Source organism: Ictidomys tridecemlineatus, unplaced genomic scaffold (assembly GCF_052094955.1).
Source record: "Ictidomys tridecemlineatus isolate mIctTri1 unplaced genomic scaffold, mIctTri1.hap1 Scaffold_769, whole genome shotgun sequence".
Lineage (NCBI taxonomy): Eukaryota > Metazoa > Chordata > Mammalia > Rodentia > Sciuridae > Ictidomys > Ictidomys tridecemlineatus.
In genome coordinates, this window is record NW_027525642.1 from 109,151 (window position 1) to 130,428 (window position 21,278).

The 21,278-nt window shown below is 36.1% G+C and overlaps 1 pseudogene; it reads right to left on the reverse strand.

Moving 5' to 3' along the window:
* Positions 1–310: 310 nt before the first annotated feature.
* Positions 311–20,769, reverse strand: LOC144364795 (cytochrome P450 3A9-like; annotated as a pseudogene).
* Between the last annotated feature and the right edge of the window lie 509 nt (positions 20,770–21,278).

Genomic DNA, 21,278 nt, shown 5'->3' on the forward strand with positions numbered 1-21,278 from the left:
TTTCTTGCTTTCCAGAATCAACAATAGAGATAGGATTGGAGTATGAAAGCTAAGCTAGAGATATAGTAATACCTACCTCAGTAGAGTGTTACAAATTTTGTGCTTCAAAAATGACACAAGGCCACTATGAATATTCTTTTCAAGCAATGGGTAAATTCACAGTGGATTAACTCTATCTTACTATTTAATTTGAATTTCTGAAAAAGCTCCATGTATTCACTGATTGTGGTGATCACAAGACTGAATTTTTATTCTCACTGATTCAGTACTATATATCCCCTTAAATAAACATAAATGCTTCAGATAAACATCTATAAGGATATGTTTATTGACTTTCTCATTATAAAATTTATCCCAACATATTTCAAAGAACACATCATATATCAATGTCACTACAAAAGCCACCACAACCACCCTCATTCTAATTAAAAATTATTGAAATATTTGGTGATAATTGTTGATTCTCTAATTAGAGCTCAGGAGGAGCTGCCAGGACTAACTGGCAGTGAGAGGAGAGAGCCCATTATACCCAGAAAGGGTGAGTCTTCACATCCAGAACTGAAGTGAGTACCTCCTTTCCATCAGAAAATACATAATACTTTGCACAGACCCTAGCAAGCTCAGCAAAGGTCCAGCATCTCTTATCATTTATCAATTGAGGAATATAGAGTTTATCTTTATTTTGAGTTTTCTTCACAAAATAAATTTTTGTTCTCTGATGTTCTGGGTCCCAGGCTCTGAGGACAACAATGCAAAAATCCTTAGGAAAGTTCAGGCTCCACTTATTGACCCATCTCTGCACACAGCCTTTAAAATAATGGACTTTTCAGTTTGAAGAAGTCCTTGATTAGTTAATTTCAGGGGAATCTGTAATGTATAGACAAGCACATGGAGAAGCAATGAATGAAACACCAGGAACCGAAGCAGCAAAGTAGAGAAGATACATTAAGCCCAGTGATGCTCCAGAAACAAAAAAACTATTTTTAGTATCATGTACTTTGAATTTGTCCTAATCATTCTCTAAGGTGTGTCATGATTGGATAGTAAAATTATTCATTTATCTGAAAAATTATTTCATAAACATTTATACTGTACAAGGCCTGAGATAGGCAGGTTTTGTAAGTTCTGGTGAGGAGAACTTTCCTCAAAAATCAGAACCCTGTGGTCACCACACCTCATGACTATGCACAGGGTCTCTCCAGGAGACATGGAGCTGAATCTACACTGTGCTTAAGTTCACAGTTCATACATACACATGTCACACTAATCTTCATTGAGCCCATATGTTTTTTACACTTTGGTCTTCATAAAGCCATAGATTTGGAGCCCCCATGGTGAAGAACTCTAAATCTCAAAGATGGTGTAAAAGAAACTCACTGAACTATAGATCTAAGAATTAAATAATGAATGAACATATATTTTTCTGTGACTCAGCCCCTCTATTTCGAAAAACATCTTCAAATAAAACATTATGTATATGAAAAGGTACTGACCTGTGTTTCCTTACAAGTTTGGAAGAAAAAGGTCTGCATTACTTTGACAAGAGTAAGTTTTATATTCATGAGAGCAAACCTCATGTTAATGCAGTTTCGGGGTCCATTTCCAAAGGGCATGTGAATGTAAGGATTGATGCTGTCCTTGTTATTCTTACTGAACCTGGTTCCACAATAGATGAGAAGTCAAAGAAATATTAAAACCACAACAGTTACTTGTTTCAGTTTGTGCCTTAGACACCCCCAAACAATAGTGTAAAAAATGATTTCATGGGCTTGTCATTGAAATACAGCTGTGGTTTTGCTCTGAGAATTATTAAGCTATGGAGTTTTTCTACCTTTCTCTTCCTTAGCCTATATAGTTTTCCACATTTCTTCTCCTTAGCCTACAGGACCTTTCAGTCTTTTTGAGATGAGATAAATGCTGTTTCAAAGGAAATCATGGTAAATTGAGACATTAAAGAAAACAAAACACACATAAAATATAAAAAGTATGAGAGTGAATACATACAATGAAATGAGATAGTGATTATGTCAGTTATGGCACATGATATAAAATTTGAAAACACATAAACACAGACACACACACACACATGCACGCACATGCATATACACAAACAGAGTCATGGTGCCATATCTGAGGATAATTAGTTTTAGCATAGGAATAAACAAAAATCCTGGGTGATCAAGTCTCTTATAAAAATAATGGGAACATACTTGTATAACCTATGCATATCCTGAAATATATTTTAAATCATCTCTGGATTGCTTATAATAACTAATAATATTTAAATGCTACATAAATACTTATTGTATTACACTGTTTAGAGAAAACTGACAAGAAAAAACATTTATAAGTTAGTTGAAAGTATAGATGCAAAAACCATACATACACGCTGAGCATGGCACACACCTGTAATCCCAGCATCTTGAGAGGTGGAGACAGCAGGATCCCAAGTTAAAAGCCAGCTTCACCAATTTAGTGAGGTCCTAAACATCTCAGCGAAACCCTGCCTGTAATAAAATACAAAATAGGGCTACAGATGTGGCTCAGTGGTGGACCACCCACGAGTTCAACTCCTGGTACCTTGCAAAAAAAAATCATACATTCAGAGGTTCAATGTATATATTATCAGGTGCTAGCAAAAATCAAATATGATACAATCTAGTTTAGCAAAAATATCTACATATGCCTAGAAATATGTTTATGAGAACATGATCATATTATTAATTCATGATTATTTAAAGAATTTAACAAGCTAAAAAGTTTCTTCTCAGCAAAAGAAACAATTTGTGAGGTGAATAAAGAGACTACACCTTGGGAGCAAATTTTTACCCCTCACACATTAGATAGAACATCAATCTCTAGGGTATATAAAGAACTCAAAAGTGAAGCACCAAAAAAACCCAAATAATCCAATCAATAAATGGGCCAAGAACCTTAACAGACACTTCTCAGAAGAGGATATACAATCAATCAACAAATATATGAAAAAATGCTCATCATCTCTAGCAATTAGAGAAATGCAAATCAAAACTACTCTAAGATATCATCTCACTCCAGTCAGAATGGCAACTATTATGATGCCATTATAACTGTTGGCAAGGATGTAGGCGAAAAAGTACACTCATACATTGCTGGTGGGACTGTAAATTGGTGCATCCAATATGGAAAGCAGAATGGAGATTCCTTGTAAATCTGGGAATGGAATCACTATTTGACCAAGATATCCCTCTCCTTGGTTTATACCTAAAAGGTATAAACATGCTACAGGGACACAGCCACATCAATGTTTATAGCAGCACAATTCACAATAGATAAATTGTGGAGCCAACCTGGATGCCCTTCAGTAGATGAATGGATTAAAAAATGTGGCATATATACACAATGGAATTTTACTCAGTATTAAAAGAGAATAAAATCAAGGCATTTTCAGGTAAATGGATGGTGCTGGAGAAGATAATGCTAAGTGAACTTAGCTAACTCCAAAAAAACAAATGCTGAATGTTTTCTCTGATATAAGGAGGCTGACTCATAGTGGGGTAGGGAGGGGTAGCATGGGAGGAATAAACAAACTCTAGATAGGGCAGAGGGGTGGAAGGGGAAGGGAGGAGGCAGGGGATTAGCAAGGATGGTGAAATGTGATGGACATCATTATCTACAGTACAGATATGAAAACATAAATTGGTGCAAATTACTTTATATACAAACAGAGATATAAGAAATTGTGTTACATATGTGTACTAAAAATTTTAATGCATTTCATTGTCATTTATTTTTAAAAACGCAATTTAAATTTTTTTTAAAGAATTTAGGATAGTGAATGGACATAGCATTCATTTTGTTCCTTGACACAAATTCATATCATTTTGCAAGAAAGTGTTATATTTATAACAATAAAACTGCTTAAAATACAAAGAAATATATGAAAATAATTACATAGCTACTTATTTGTCATCTATGATAAGAAATACAAAGACATGCTTGGACAACCCTAGCCCAGGGTGGTTCCCTTTCCCAGAGGCCCTGTACCTTTCAGGGCAGAACTCCTCAGGCTCTGGCCAGTGCTGTGGGTTTCGATGAAGAACAAAGCTTGATATCATCACCACTGTCCCCTTCCTAATGGACACTCCATTGATTCAACATCTTTCTTACAGACCCTCTCAAGTCTGCCAGCAATTGGGTACAACCTGAGAGTTTCATTCACCACCATGTCCAAGTACTCCATCTGTAACACGGTATCATAGGTAGCAGATGCCTGAAGAGAAAAAAAAAGAGATTTTTGAAAATTCATGTTTGGAACTAACTGTAAACTCAATCTACATAGTTATATTAAAGTGTTAGGAGGTCCGAAGAATAACAGAATGGTGAAGAAGAGTATTGATTACAATTGACTAAGCATTGTAATAACAATAATGTCCATTTGACAATCATGTCCATGGCTCATTGAGAAGTGCAGAGTAGTTATGAACATAAGAGGCCTATGGAACAATCCCAAATTCAGTGTATAATATCCTCAGCATCATCATGTACAATTTTTCCTCATGTGAGGAAAAGTAACTAATAGAATATGACAATTACACTCAGGCAAAATATGTGAAAGTCACTGTTACCTTTCTCTAAAAAAGTCACATGCCTATTTAAAGGAAATAGAAAAGAGGAAATAACCCATTATATATCAGTTTTTTCTTGAATAATTCTGCTTTGAATATATATATAACTTAGAGATAACACTACATCATTTAAAAAATGTTGGGAGAAACTGGTAACTTCCATCCCAGTACCACCAAAAGAAGGCTAAGATTCGATGGCACCATGTCAAACAATTTCAGTTTCATAGGACACTCTAAGGAGGATAGAAAGTCACTCTCACCCCCACCCCTTGATGCTGGACCAGTCTCCTGGTTGTTCTTCAGGGCTTTATTGTGAGCTCTGAAGAAGAGGCTTTGTGCCCACTTCACTGCCAAACCAGCCATGTCAGCCCCAGAGACCAGGTGTCTTCATATTCAATAGACTCAATAGACTTCCTGTTTAAGCAGAGGACAGCAGGCACAACATGTGGCTAATGCCTGGTATGACATTGGAGAGGATACAAGGTAGAAGTAAAGAGTTTGTCTCAGGAGTCCGAAAACCTGACTCATCCCCTGGATGCTTCTCTCTAATACATGACTAGAGTGTGAAGTTGTGTGGAGCAGAGCAGAGCTGGCCTGCCCACCAAGACTAGGCTCACTCAGCAGACAGCCAGGCAGGAGCTCATGCCACAGATCAGCAGAGCCAATGATCTGGACACTTGAGTGACACATGCTTACACTTCCTAGGTGTCATCAGAGTAACTGGTAATGGATACAACTGAAACTACACTCTTTTAAAAATTTCTTGTAGTTTTGGCAATAGAATTTTCCCCAAAATACTGTTTTCTCCCTCATTTGTCTCTTCAGATCCTTTCCAAATAGAGCTGGTGAAAAGAATCAGTGTATATATTTTGGCCAAAGCCTCCTAGAAAGTGACGAGGAGGGAGTCTTGTTGAATCTCCACCTCTCTCCTCCCTCTCCAGGTACCATCTTCTAACCTTATTGGGCAAAGCCACATCAATCTCCGGCTGCAGTTTGGTCTGTGCATCAGGATGGTTGGCCAGTTCATAGAAAATAAAGGAACAAGCACTGCTAATGGTCTCATAGCCAGCAAAAATGAAGATAATTGATTGAGCCACAAGCTCCAGATCAGACAGGGCTAATGGAAGAGAAAACACAACTTAGGTAAATCCAGCAAATCACAACATCAGAAGTTTAGATGAAGAGAAATCCCATTAAAACCCACAGATCACTAGGCAGGACCATGGAAAAGCAATTCAGAGGCATTCTCAGAGTGGTTTTTCATTTCCTTGTCTATCTGATATGGGAGACAAAGGAAAACTTTTTTTAATCCAGTTTTTCTGAGGTCTATACCACTCTTGGACTTGGCTACTAACTGTGCCATTCTCAGCACCACCAAAGATAGGTAAGCAGGAAGTGTGAATCAGGCGGTATAGATTCAAACTATACCAGATTTCAAACTATATTAAAGAGCAATAGTGACAAAAACAGCATGGTACTGGTACCAAAACAGGCGGGTGGACCAATGGTACAGAATAGAGGACACAGAAACCAACCCACAAAACTACAACTTTCTTATATTTGATAAAGGGGCTAAAATCATGCAATGGAGGAAGGATAGCATCTTCAACAAATGGTGCTGGGAAAACTGGAAATGCATATGGAACAAAATGAAACTGAATCTTTTTATCTCGCCATGCACAAAAGTTAACTCAAAATGGATCAAGGAACTTGATATCAAATCAGAGACACGGCATCTGATAGAAGAAAAAGTTTGCTATGACCTACATACGGTGGGGTCGGGCTCCGAATTCCTCAATAGGACACCCATAGCACAAGCATTAATATCTAGAATCAACAAATGGGACTTACTCAAAATAAAAAGTTTTTTTCTCAGCAAAAGAAACAATGAGAGAGGTAAATAGGGAGCCTACATCCTGTGAACAAATCTTTACTCTTCACACTTCAGATAGAGCCCTAATATCCAGAGTATACAAAGAATTCAAAAAATTAGACAATAAGACAACAAATAACCCAATCAACAAATGGGCCAAGGACCTGAACAAACACTTCTCAGAGGAGGACATACAATCAATCAACAAGTACATGAAAAAATGCTCACTATCTCTAGCAGTCAGAGAAATGCAAATCAAAATCACCCTAAGATACCATCTCACTCCAGTAAGATTGGCAGGCATTAGGAAGTCAAACAACAAGTACTGGTGAAGATGTGGGGAAAAGGGTACACTTGTATATTTTTGGTGGGACTGCAAATTAGTGCAGCCAATTTGGAAAGCAGTATGGAGATTTCTTGGAAAGCTGGGGATGGAACCACCATTTGACCCAGCTATTCCCCTTCTGGGTCTTTTCCCTAGAGACCTAAAAAAGAGCATGCTACAGGGACACAGCTACATCAATGTTCATAGCAGCACAATTCACAATAGCAAGACTGTGGAAACAACCTAGATGCCCTTCAATAGATGAATGGATAAAAAAATGTGGCATTTATACACAATGGAGTATTACTCTGCATTAAAAAATAACAAAATCATAGAATTTGGAGGGAAATGGAAGGCATTAGAGCAGATTATGCTAAGTGAAGCTAGCCAATCCCTAAAAAACAAATGCCAAATGTCTTCTTTGATATAAGGAGAGTAAGTAAGAACAGAGTAGGGAAGAAGAGCATGAAAAGAAGACTAGCATTAAACAGGGATTAGAGGTGGGAGGGAAAGGGAGAGAGAAGGGAAATTGCATGGAAATGGAAGGAGACCCAAAGGGGTTTACAAAATTATATACAAGAGGAAGTGAGGGGAAAGGGATAAATAATACAAGGGAGAGGAATGAGAGAAGTGGGGTAGAGAGAGAAGTGGGGAGGGGAGGGGAGGGGAGGAGGGATAGTAGAGGATAGGAAGGCAGCAGAATACAACAGACATGAGTATGGCAATATTTAAATCAATGGAAATGTAACTGGTGTGATTCTGCAATCTGTATATAAGGTAAAAATTTGAGTTCATAACCCACTTGAATCAAAGTGTGAAATATGATATGTCAAGAACTATGTAATGTTTTGAACAACCAACAATATAAAAAAGAAAAATAAATAAATAAAAATGAATTTAAAAAAAGAAAGACAAGAAAAAAACAGAACTGCAATGGGAGTATTTGAGTATTACAGAAATAAGCAATAAATTAGAAAAAAAAATTTTGAATGAGAGAGAAAAATAGTTTATATCCTGGATATGAGTAGATACAGAAATATTTCTTTCCTCTGTTGCATGTAGAAGTATTTCATGTTAATAATGTTTTCTACTGAGAGTATCTAAAAGCAAAAATCCACAAGATGATGACAAATTTTGATTTCTAAATTCCATTAATTGTGAAAACAAAAACAAAAAACAAAGCTGTCACGAGAAACAGAGCAGAAACCTAGAATATCTTAAATCAGAAAGGAAGAAAATACTTAGAAAATAAATGATAAGGGCATAGAATACACTGTATGCTACTATAATGTGGATACATGTCATAGAATGTACAAGACCAAGAGCAAACCCTAAGGAAATCTATGAACTGTGAATGGTAGACGTGTCTCAATATAGGTTCCTGGACTGTGATAAATATAACTCTCTGGTGGTGGATATTAGGAGTGAAGCAGTGTATTCCTGACTACATGGAAAACCTCTATGTTTTCAGTTCAATATTGCTATGGATAAAATAAACAGAAGCTACCTTTAAAACAACCATTAAAAAGATGACAAGAATAATAGAGGACTCAGGAGCCTACATGAAAGGAATCCAATGGACAAATATGGGGGAATTGAGCATCAAAATAAAAATAGTAAGAAAAGAAGTTGAATAAAAATTACCATGCTAGTGAAAGAAATAGTTTATATCAGCTTCAACATTTGAACATGGCTCTAGGTGTGCTTCTCTAGAAAGTTCCTCAGGCTACTGTATATGATATCCAAGCATGCACTTTCTGCAACTAGGTAGAAACGCTTTTCTTCCTGGAAAATCTCCTGCACATTTCCAGAACAATTCTTCCCTCTGAGTTTTTCCATCAGTAGATGAGGTAGCAACCTTGTTTACCTTTATGAGACTCCACATCTTTGGAATTCTGCGAATTTATTATAAGCTGAAGAAAATCCACCCGATGCTAGAAACATAGAGATTTCAAAGATAAAAGATCAATTATGAAGTCAGAAATAAATTAATAGTGCAGAAGTAATCTTCCCTTCTGAGACCATGACTTCTTTAAGTACAGAAGTCCAGCTGGAGTTTCCTAAGTCATCAGTGAAGAAAAACATCCATATACAAACTGAAGAGTAGGATGTTTCCCTGAGTGAAAACTGGCTGTGGTGTCCAATAGCTACTGGCCTTTGCTCTCCCTACTTGTGAGCTCCTGTAGATTCTGAACATAGCCTCATGGCCAGAGAGTGGCTGGCTTTGTCTCCTGTTACATTTGTTTGCTTAGGGAGAAGTCCTGGACTTCAATATTTTGTTTTACTACCTTAATTCTTCATCAAAGATGCCATAGATTAATCTCCTGATATTTTTAGAACTCATCATCAGATTTTGGGCAAGCATCTTGGAAGATTCCACCATGCTTGAAGGTATGAACGTTGTACTGACTGACACCTGGAGGGCCCATCCTGGCTCCCTGGCCTGCCCACATCCTTGTGCTGGTCTTTGTACATGAGGCAAAACCTTCACCTAAAAAAACCCCATGCCTGCTCTATGAGGGTCCAGACAGTGCCAGCTACCCTGAGGATGCCTTCTGTGGAGACTTTGTAAAGTGAGAGGTTTGGAAATGCAATGATTCTTGACCATATAAAATTTGATGAAATTATAGCACCAGGAAAATGTTTATGTTGAAATTTTATCTATTGAAGAGAAGGGATATGATAAAACATTTTTCCTCTATTTAAAAAAATAATTTCAAATGATATATAAGAACATTAAGCTATACACATATTAACAAGGTACCTGATTATTTTGATATATGTATATGCTATTTGATGTTTATGTCAGTTTAGAAACATCTTTAATTGCATTTATCATTTCCTGCTGGTGGATGTTTTCAAAATCTATTAGGCTCAATTAATAAGAACAATTTTAACATAGTGCTGCAATAAACATGGGAGTGCAGATGTCTCTTTGACATACTGATTTCATTTCCCGTGGTTATACACCTAGTAGTGAGATTGCTGGATTATACAGTGGGTCTGCATTTGATTTCTGAGGGTCCTCCTTACAGTTTTCCATAAAGGCTACCCTAATTTGCATTCTAGCCAACAATGTATAAGGACTCCTTTTTTTTTTTTTTTTAGAGATTTTGGGCTTTTTCTATCAGCAATATTTATGCCTTGACAAACTAAATTCCATGCCCATTATTTAATTTTAAGTGCTTTCTCTCTGATTCATTATTTTTTCAGTATTTGGAATATATAATTTTCTTTATTTAAGTCTTTTTTATTAGTTCTTTTTAGTTATATGAGAGTAGAGTCTATTTTGACATAATTATAAAAGCATGGAATACATCTTACTCTAATTTAGTTCCCTCCCTGATTCATTCTTGTATCTCAATTACCAGATACTAAATTCTTTATTCTTCCCAAATGAGAACCCTCTACTATTCTCAACCAAGAGTTCTTCATCTACCTTTTAAAAATATACAAAGAAGTATGGAAGTCTTACACCCACAGGCATATAAATTATCAAAAATGAACCTCCTCTGTAACCACCACCGGATTTTACCTGTTGTTTCTCTTGAAGGCGACTTTCTTTCATTCTCTTTATAGCTTTCTTTAAAAAAATTGTGATTTTTTGGAAACAGAGAGATATTCATTGCCTCATAAATTTGAGTAAGGAATGGAAATATTACTCTAGGGGAAAGAAAAAACAAAGAACACTTCAGAGAAAAATGTAAAGTTTACCTGGAGCAATTACATCTTTTCTACCTATCAGAAAAGTGGAAGTCACAAGGGTTCCTAAAGAGAAACTGTTCGTGATAGGACCACTGATTGGGCTCCAGGCCACTGGTGGAGCAAGAGGATGTCATATATACGGCCACCACCAAACCAGTGAGATCAGTGGCCCCTTCTGCCTCTGTGGAGTGACCAAAGGAGCAAGATGAAAACTCTGACCACTTTCCCCTTCATGTACTGTAATAGAGTGTCTTTGGATAAACCTAGGCTTTAGTCTGAGGCTCCAGTTAATCATGCTCTTCAAGAAAGAGCAGTCAGGATGGGACCAACAGAACATGTGTTCCTTGAGCACCACAGGAGGAATCCAGAAGGCATTATTAGAAAGAAAATTGGGAAACTCATAGTATGAGCAAATTGATCAATATATTCCTGAATAAACACTGAATGAAAGAAGAAATAGAGTGAAATAGATAAAGTATTGAAAGGAAAAAAGGAGGCATAATATATGAAACTTATAAAATGGAGAAAAAGCCATCATTGCTCAGAGGGAAATTCTTATCTATTAAATAAAAACAAATATCACAAATGAATGATCAAACTTTACATAATAAATCATGAAAAAAAGAATACAACAGTCACTAATAGGGCATTATGGAAAAATGTGGATATGTAACCGATGTGATTCTGCAACTTGTATTTGGGGTAAAAATGGGTGTTCACAACCCACTTGAATCAAATGTATAAAAGATGATATGTCATGGATTCTGTAATGTTTTGAACAACCAATAAAAATAAATAAATAAAATAAAAAACAACAAAAAAAGAAATGCAATTCTTTAAAAAAAAAAAATTCACAAAATAATAGCTACACTGACCCAGAAATAGAAAGGCTACAGTTAGTAGCATTCAAAATGAAAACTGGGGAAATACTGACATTATAAACATAGAAAGAATTATAAAGATTTTGTAACAATCAGATTATTATAACAATTATACAAATTACATAAATGAAATAGAAAAATTTCTAAAAAGACACAAACAACAGAAACTAACTCATAAAGTAATACAAAATATATATTGACATACATCCTGTGATGAGACTAAATTAGAAATTAGAAACTTTTCTACAAAGTGAAGCTCAGGTCCAGATGTTCCAAGGACAATTCTACCAAACATTAAAAGAACTAATACCAATTCTTTACCTCTTTACAAACATTCATAGAAATACCTAGTATTTTCTAAGTATAGAATATAGTGAACACTTGTAAAAGATCCTAAAATGCCCGTGTTAACCTAATCCTAAGACTTAACACAAAGATAACACAGAAGAACTACAAACTAATATATCTTATAATTATGGATGCAAAAACTCAACAAAATAATTTGTTATTCTTCTCTCTCTCTCTCTCTCTCTCTCTCTCTCTCTCTCCCACTTATCTATCTCCCCAGTCTCTTTCTCTCTTTTCTCCTGCTACTAGCTAACATCTTTTGATTCCTCTTTTATGCTTCCTAAGATCTAATAACTCTATATCCTCACCTCCTACTTCCTTAACATCTCATCCTAAACCCACCCCCCCATTCTCTCTTTGCCCACCATTATTAACTATAGGTCCTTTTGCAACCTACTGTTTACATTGTTAATAATAATCAAACTCACCATTTCTGTCTGTTGTGACAAAACTGTAAACATCTCAATAGAAGCTCTTTGGTTTAATTAAGCCTGAATTTTATTTTGCATTGGGATATGTTAATATTGATCTCCTCCTTAAAGGAGAGGTCATGGAATTCTGCAGGGACACTATAAGTCTATTCATATAAACTGTAATACCTTAGATATACACTGCTAAAGGAAAAGACACAAAAACAATGTGAAAAAACAAGGGAAGAAAGTGCCCCAAAGAAACCAAGATACATTACTAGAACCAATGGCCAGCATAGCAGAAGATATGTCCAAGAGAAGTTCAGGAAGTATGTAATTAAAATGTTCTGTGAATTAAAGGATGATATAAGAAAGCAAACACAGGCAACAAAAGGTCATTTCAATAAAGAGCTACACAGCCAAATACAGGAAACAAAAGATTACTTCATAAAGCAATAGAGATTCTAAAAAAAGGAAAAGAAATCATTGAAATGAAGGAAACAATAAAGCAAATTAAAAACTCCATAGAAATCATCACCAACAGACTAGATCACTTTAAAGATAGGACCTCAGACAATAAAGACAAAATATATAATTTTGAAAGTAAAGTTGACCACACAGTGAAGATTGTAAGAAACCATGAGCAGAACATTCATGAATTATGAAAAGGCCAAATGTAAAAATTATTGAGATAGAAGAAGGCATAGAGTTCCAAAACAAAGGAATGAACAGTTTATTCAATAAAATAATATCAGTAACTTTTCCAAACCTGAATAATGAATTGGACAATCAAATACAAAAGGCTTACAGGACATCAAGTGTTCAAAATCATGACAGATTCTACACCAAGGCACATAACAATGAAAATGCCTAACATACAGAATAAGGAAAGAAATTTAAAAGCCACAAGAGAAAGGAATCAGGTTACATATAGGAGGAAATCAATTAGAATATCTGCAGATTTCTAAACCCAGACCTTCAAAGCTAGAGGGTCCAGGAACAATATATACCAAACTCTGAAAGAAAATGGATGCCAATGAAGAATCTTACATCCAGCAAAATTAAGCTTTAGATTTCATGATAAAGTGAAAACCTTCCATAATAAACAAAAATTGAAAGAATTTAAAACTAGAAAGCCTGGACTACAAAATACATCCTTAGCAAAATATTTCATAAAGCAAAAATGAAAAACAACCATGAAAATCAGCAAAGGGAGGAAGTACACTAAAGGAAAAGACAATCAAAGGAGAAACCAAGTCAAGTTAAAAACCAAAATTAAGCAAAATGACTGGAAATATGAACCATGTTTCAATAATAACCCTGAATGTTAATGGCCTAAACTCATCAATCAAAAGACATAGACTGGCAGATTGGATTTTTTACAAAACCAACAATATGCTGGCTTCAAGAGACTTATCTCATAGGAAAAGACAACCACAAACTGAAGGTGAAAGGTTGGGAATAAATATACTACTCACATTGACTGTGTAAATAAGCACAGGTTTCCATCCTCATATCAAATAAAGTAGACATCAAGACAATGTTAATCATAAGGAATAAAGAAGGACATTTTATACTGCTTAAAGAAACCATTTATCAACAAGATTGAATGAAATAAACAAGAAATAACAATTGTAAATACTTAAGCACCAAACAATGAATTATGGGCTAACAAGAAAAGGACAAATGTAATGGCCATCTACATTCTTCAAACTCTTCTTAATTTCAAGAGTAAAATAGACCACAATACAATAATACTGGGTGACTTTAACACAACACATTCACCACTAGATAGATCTTCCAAAAAAAAGCTAAATAAAGAAACTATAAAAATAAATAATACAATCAATAACTTAGACTTAACAGACATACAAAATTACAAGAATAAAATAAAAAAAAACAGACACACAGAAAATATTTCACCATCAGTGAGTGAATACACTTTCTTCTCAGCAGCACATGGATCCTTCTCTAAAATAGGCCATATATTATGTCACAAAGCAACTCTTAGCAAGTACAAATAGAGATACTACCCTGAATGCCATAAGATTATAATGGAATGAAATTAGAGATTATTGATAAAATGAAAAACAGAAGCTACTCCAACACATGGAGACTAAATAATATACTACTTAATGAGCAGGAGATAGCAGAAATCATCAGAGAGGAGATTAAAAAATTTTTAGACGTAAATGAGACCAATGATACAACATATTGAAATCTCTGGAATACTATAAAGATGGTACTAAGAGGAAAGTTAATTACATGGAGTTCATTTTTTTAAAGAAGAAAAAGTCAATAAATAAAGGACCTAAAATTGCATCTCAAAGCCCCCCAAAAGAGAACAATCAACACCAAAAGTAGTAGAAGACAGGGAATAATTAAAATCAGAGCTGAAATCAATGAAACTGAAACAACAGAAACAATTGAAAAAATTGGCAAAACAAAAAGTTTGTTTTTTGAAAACATAAATAAAATTCATAAACCCTTAGCCACACTAATACAGAGAGAGAAAACTTATATTACTAAAATATGTGATAAAAAGAAAATATCATGATGGATACATCTGAAATACAGAAGGTAATTAAAAACTATTTAAAAATTTACACTCCAATTAAATAGAAAATAACAAAGACATGGACAAATTTCTAGAGACATGATCTATCCCAATCGAATCAAGCTAATATACACAAGTTAAACAAATCAATTTCAAGCAAGTAAATAGAAGACACCATCAAAAGCCTACATACAAAGAAGAGCTCAACCAGTCAGGGTGGGTGGGGGGTCATCTGAGGAATGAAGGAACTTTGGATAGGGCAAGGGAAATGGAGGGGAGATGGGTGTAGGATTGATGGTGAAATAAGATTGACATCATTACCCTAGGAACATGTATGATGACACAAATGGTGTGAATCTACTTCATCTACAAGTACAGAAGTGAAAAGTTGTGCTCCCTTTGTGTTTTATGTAGTGGAATGCATTCTGCTGTCATCTATAATTCATTAGAACAAATAAATAAATATTTTTTTAAATAAAGTACTCACACATGCTTCAGGATGGAAGAATTTGAAAGTACAATGATAAATGAAAAAAGTCAGACATACAAAGCCACATATTGTAGGATTCATTAATACAAAATTCACAGGGGCTGGGGATGTGGCTCAAGCGGTAATGTGCTCACCTGGCATGCAGAGGGTGCTGGATTTGATCCTCAGTACCACATAAAATAAAGATGTTGTCCACTGAAAATTAAAACATAAATATTTAAAAATTCTCTCTCTCTCTCCTCTCTCTCTCTCTCTCTCTCTCTCTCTCTCTCTCTCTCTATCTATCTATCTCTATCTCTTGAAAAAAAAGAAAATTAAATTAACAGTATCAGCAAATCTTTAGTCAGAAAATAGATCCATGGTTGCTTAGGCTTAGGGAATAGAGAGTTGATAATGAAATGGTAGCCTGCTTCTGAGTTGACAAATGGTCACTAGTGATGAATGAGTATATCTTTGTACTAAAAACAATTTAATTGTATAATTAAGTGGGGTAATTAAAAGATTATTAATTATGTATCAATTATGATCTTATTTAAGTAAAGAAAGGGAACAAATAACATGGTATTCCACATACTTATTGAGAAGCAAAGGGTCAAAGAAATTAAATTTTAAGAGCTTCTTGACTTTCTTTACAAAGGGATCTTGTGGGTTGTTGAGGGAATCGATGTTCACTCCAAATGATGTAGCAGTGCTCACATTCAAGCTGTAGGCCCCAAAAATGCTGAATAGAGAAAGATATAATATGAAAAGATAAAACCAGTGCCTCTTCCCAATCTTTCCACTACACATGCAGCAAGAATTAGGAGTAAGTTCACATACCCAGGCAAGACAAGCAGAGAGCCACACACTCACAGTTATCTGCTAAACTATCAGATGACTCCATGATCCCTTCACACATACTATGAGGCCTTTATGAGTTTCAAATTAGGTATTGCCCTTGTTCCAGGAGTGATGGGTACAGTGAGGTGAGTTAGACTCACCTCTGAACTCAAGAAGCTTACCCACACCAGAATAAGATCCATAATCAGACACACTACAGTAGCACAAATAGAATGTGAATAATGATAGTTGTATACAAACTGAGCTTCATCAGGACAAGGGAGGAATAACTAAGTCTTCCTAGAGGACTCACGAAAGGTGATCTTGACCTTGTCTTCTAGTATATCCAAAGTCACAAATATTTGCAGCCAAACAAACCTTGGCAAATACAGGAGAGATCCTTTCTCCCCCAGCTGCCCTGTCTCCTTCTGGGAGCAGCATCTTCTTGGATGAACAGTTGGAGTTGTGACTCCAAACTCTTGCTTTGTCTGCTCATTGCACTAGCTCAACATTTGAAATTCAGTTCTGTGGCAGGCAGTTGGAGGGGCTCCTGCTTGAGCTTGGAATGCCAGAGCTGCCCTTTTACTTCCTCTTTCAAATTGATAAACTTTCCCTTCTCTGATTACAGTCTTATGTTTTTCACCAACACATCTCCATACTGGTTAATGATGGGGAACATCTACACACAAAACACAAGATCACCCATAGTTAAGTAAGGAGACTCAGTCCCCGACGCTATAGCTTTCCCAGGATGAAGAAGTATGAGGCATTTATAATGAATCTCACTATATCTCTTCTAAAACATAATGACAGAAGAATATTTTTAGGAAGTTCAAATTCAGAGGACTATCCGTTTGAAAGGGACTACTATCTCTCTCACTTTCTACCCATACCCAGATTAAGCCTTTAAGTTTCCTATGAAAAGCCTTCCTATTTTATTACCTCCTTGAGTTTTCCACTGGTGAAGATTGGAGACAGCAGTGTTCTTATTCTCTTCTATTCTTCATCCTCAGATACAGTGATGGCTTTTTTTCATTAATCCCACTGGAACAAAATTCTAAGTCCAAAGAAAAAGAGATTTTGTCTACATAAATGTGGAGGTCTCTACAGTTGCAAAAGTTTGTTAAACAAGTTCTATTTATTTAAAAAAAATGTTTAGTGTGTGATAGTAGAAAGAAAACACCTGGACTTAAGCCAAATGATGTGCAAGATTGACATAAAACCTACTAAAACCAGTGGGGAATGTGATAATAGGAGCAAATGTGACTCCATTTTGATTTACGACTTCATCTTGTAAAACAACCATGCCAAGTAGAAGAGTCATGACTGGGGCAAGATGTTCTTTTCCTTTTGCTATAGAAACTTTTAAGAACATGGAACCACCTAATGGGGTATTGTTTCTGTAACTAGGGTAACAGGGCTCTGTTTCTGTAACTGGGGTGACTGGGCTAACTGTGATTGGTTAGGCTTCCCTCTGCGTGACTGCACTATCCTGCTTCTGTAACCTGGCTTGCTTGCATTGGCTATACTCCCTGAACATCCCTTTTGCAGTTTTCAGACTTATAAGGAGTGCCCTTGCAATTGTTTGGGGCTGATTAGGGGAACAGCTTTATGTTCTGGTCAGCCACCACTAGTGTGCCTCAATAAAGGCTTGATTCAATTATATGTGAGTGGTCTGGAAGTCAGTTTATGAAACCCTGGGATGAAGCTTTAAGTATAACATTTGGGGGTTCGCCCTGGATTTATTTCTTCCTGACCGTCACGGTTAATTTGCATCCAACGATGGGCCATTAGACCTCAGCAGCAGAGTAGAGGGGAGCTCCTGAGAGACACTCCACAGCCTCACTCCAATCCATCCTAGGATGCTCTGAAAAGCCTCCTGCTGGCTGTAAGTTCTGGTGAGTCCACTCTTCTCTGAGGGAAAAGGTCATATTGGATGCAGCTGCTTACACCTTCCCTGGGACAGGACGAGATGTTATCACTGTCTCCCTGGAGGTCTTCCTGTGTGACCTAATCTGTCTGTATCTGGGGCCCACTGGAGGTCTCCCTGGGAGGTCTCATCTGTCTGGGGGCAGGAGGAGACATAGTCTCTGTCCCACTGGAGGCCTCCCTGCAGGGCCTCATCTGTCTGGGGGCAGGGTGAAACATGGTCTCTGCCCCATTAGAGGTCTCCCTGTGTGACCTCAGAGATTGTTGCTTGTCCTGTGTCTGTTCTGCTGTTTGTCATTTCTCCAGTGTCTTCTGCTGTTGGTCATTTGTCCATTGTCAGTTCACTGGCCATTTGTTCTGTTTGCATGGTCTCTGCCCCATTAGAGGTCTCTCTGGGTGACCTCAGCTATTGTTGCTGTCCTGTGTCTGTTTGGCTGTTCGTCATTTCTCCAGCGTCTTCTTGCTGTTTGTCATTTGTCCCGTGTCTGTTCACTGGCAGTTTGTCCTGTTTGTCTATCTGAGTGTTGTGCATGGGCCCTTTTCTTGTTCTCGTAACCGCTCTTCTTTCAACAGGACTCCTTCGCTCCACCGATATCAGAGACAAGGAAGCACTACAGAGATCTCTACCTGGACCCCTTTAACTTGTGTTCTTAACATTTTTTAGGACTTTATCTGTTGGTTGGTTTTTGTTTGCTCCCTTTGTGTCCTGTGTTAATATCTACCTCAGGTGGTTTCTAATGGGAATAAAATGATTAAAATGATTTATCTGTGCTCACTACAGCTTGTATTAAAATGTAAAATGCTGCCAACAGGACTAAAAGAATTGTCAAAAGTAAAAGCTAAGGTAAAAAAAAAATTAGAGATTGTCTTCATTTAGGAACTAGGCCAGGTGGCCAACTGAGTAAATCATGTCAGTTCTTATAGAGGACAGATTAAAACTAAAGTGCTTTATAAAACTATTATTCCTAAATTATGTAATAAAAATCATTATTTTGTCTAGAAATTTGGCTTTTGTCTCTCAGTATTTGCAAGCATGAATAACTTCCAACTCTTAAAAAATTGTCTAAATATTTTTCAATGTCAGGCTAAAAGTTGGTGGCCACTATCCAAGAAACCAAAAAAATCAGTTTAAAATGAGACCCAAACCTGGGGGACTCTCCCAAGGAGATCAATGGAGATGCATCTTTGGGAAGGTCCTCCAAAAAAAAAAAAAATAAGCCCCCTTCATTGGTCTATGTTCCTTCAACTCTTTTCAGTTTTCATGAACAGAACCACCTCAGGAAAAGGTTAGAAAACTTTTAAAATTCTGTATTTGTTAAATTCATAATTTTGATCAAATATGCTTAGGTTAATGTTTTTCTGATTAAACTCTGCTTTATTCTAAGACCAATTTACAAGAGTTAACTCTCAATCTAATAGGTTTATTAAAAATAAGCTACAAAGTTTTTGTTTTTGTTTTGTGTAGGTGCACTGGTGTACTGTCTGTCTACATGTATTTCCATGTCTACATATACTTGGTACAAAAACTTGACATATGAGCTCATAAATTAAAATTTTTAAAAAATGAATCCAAATACTTTTGGTTTATATAATTTAAAAGGTTCAATTTAAATTGGAAAAAATAAATAAATGTACAAATGTCTTCAAAGTTACTAATGCACATTTTTGTTTTTAGATGGTTAAACAGCTGTTAAAATGTAAATGTCTATAAAGTGTCTGATATCCATTGTCTCTAGGATTTTTATTCGACAGAGAAAAAAATGAAAATTAATTACTAATACTATTCAATGCACTTGTCAGATACCTTGTTTTTTAAAAAAAAGATATGTAAATTTCATCTAAACGTATATAAAATTAATCATGGATGTGTTTGTTAGAGACATCTAATTGGTACAAAGTTAGAATGCTAACTGTTAAATATAATATCAAGTACTCTTAACTCCTTAAATTCCATAAGGTAAAATATTTAAGCAATGTTGGTGTTTTCATAAATTGGTAAAGTAAAAAAGAAATTTGAAACTATTTTGTGTTATTATAAAAACAAGGTAACTATGAGTTACAATGTCCCAATAGGTATAATTCTGCATTCAAAGAATCAAGATGTTTCAACTGTATTTCAATTATAGTACTGTAAGTAACAAGTATTTCATCTTATTAAAAGTAATTAATTTATCTAAATTCAAAAATTTATAAGGGTTATTTCAAGTTACAAACAAAAAAAATCAATGGGCTAAAAATTATTAAAAAGTTCTAAATATAATAATATATTTAATAAAAAACATTTCCAGGTAAAAAGTCTTTATGTGGTAAAGTATAATTATAATACATTTAAGTAAACAAAAGGGTCTAATTAAGTAATATAAAGGTCTATAAATTAAAGAAAAATATTAAAAAGTTTATATGTAACTAAGTTGGTTACATATGTAACACAAATAGTCAAAACTATTCAAGGTTGTTCCCTAATGACAAATAATAATGTACTGATCTATTTATATGTTAAATTGATAAAAACTTCTAAAAATATTAATTACATTATGTCTATTAAGGTTTAATCCTCTAGAACAAGTAATCTTAGAGAAATTAAGGTTTGTACATTTATGGCTAAACAACAACTGTTATTTTAAAATATTGTCCTATGGAATTCAAGCTTCCGTTCGCCTGCATCTCCCAGGCAAACAACTGTGACTCAGCACTAAACGATCTCGCTGAAATAACTGGTCGGCCCTTTGGAACCTGTGGAGGTTAACACCAACCGAGCCTTCATAGGCAGTGGCCACAGGATTGAGACAGGGCTTGCGAGAGCAAGTCAAGACCCACACTTGCATTGGTCACCTGGCAAAGAAAACAAACTGTAGCCATTTGCATGGGATACCACCATGGCAGAGAACTGACATCACCGGAATGCTGCGGAAGAGATCACTTCATTGAAACTGTCGGCGACAGGTGTGTAACCCCCTAGCCCTTCTTCTCCACACAGCAGGGAAACCTTAAGGGCCCCTCCCAGCTCTCCTGTGAGCACAATCGTCAGACCAAGGGAATCAGGAGTGGCGAGGGACCCGAGGCGCGAAACCCTTGGCTACTGTTCCCACCAGTGCTGACAACTGAGGGCTCTTGCACCAGCTACCAGGGGGGCATGGCTACTGGAGGGCAAGTAAAATTTTCTGAGGGTTCTCAGCCCCAAGCTCCACAAACTTAGGGTCTGAGGGAATGGCAAATAGAAAGAGTGTGCCCAGTCTTTCAAGAAAATAGGACTCCTGGGAACAGCAGACCTGGCGTGCAGCCAGTATTGTGGTAAGCGTCACCGGTGAGTGGGGCCTCGCTTGAGGAAAAGTGG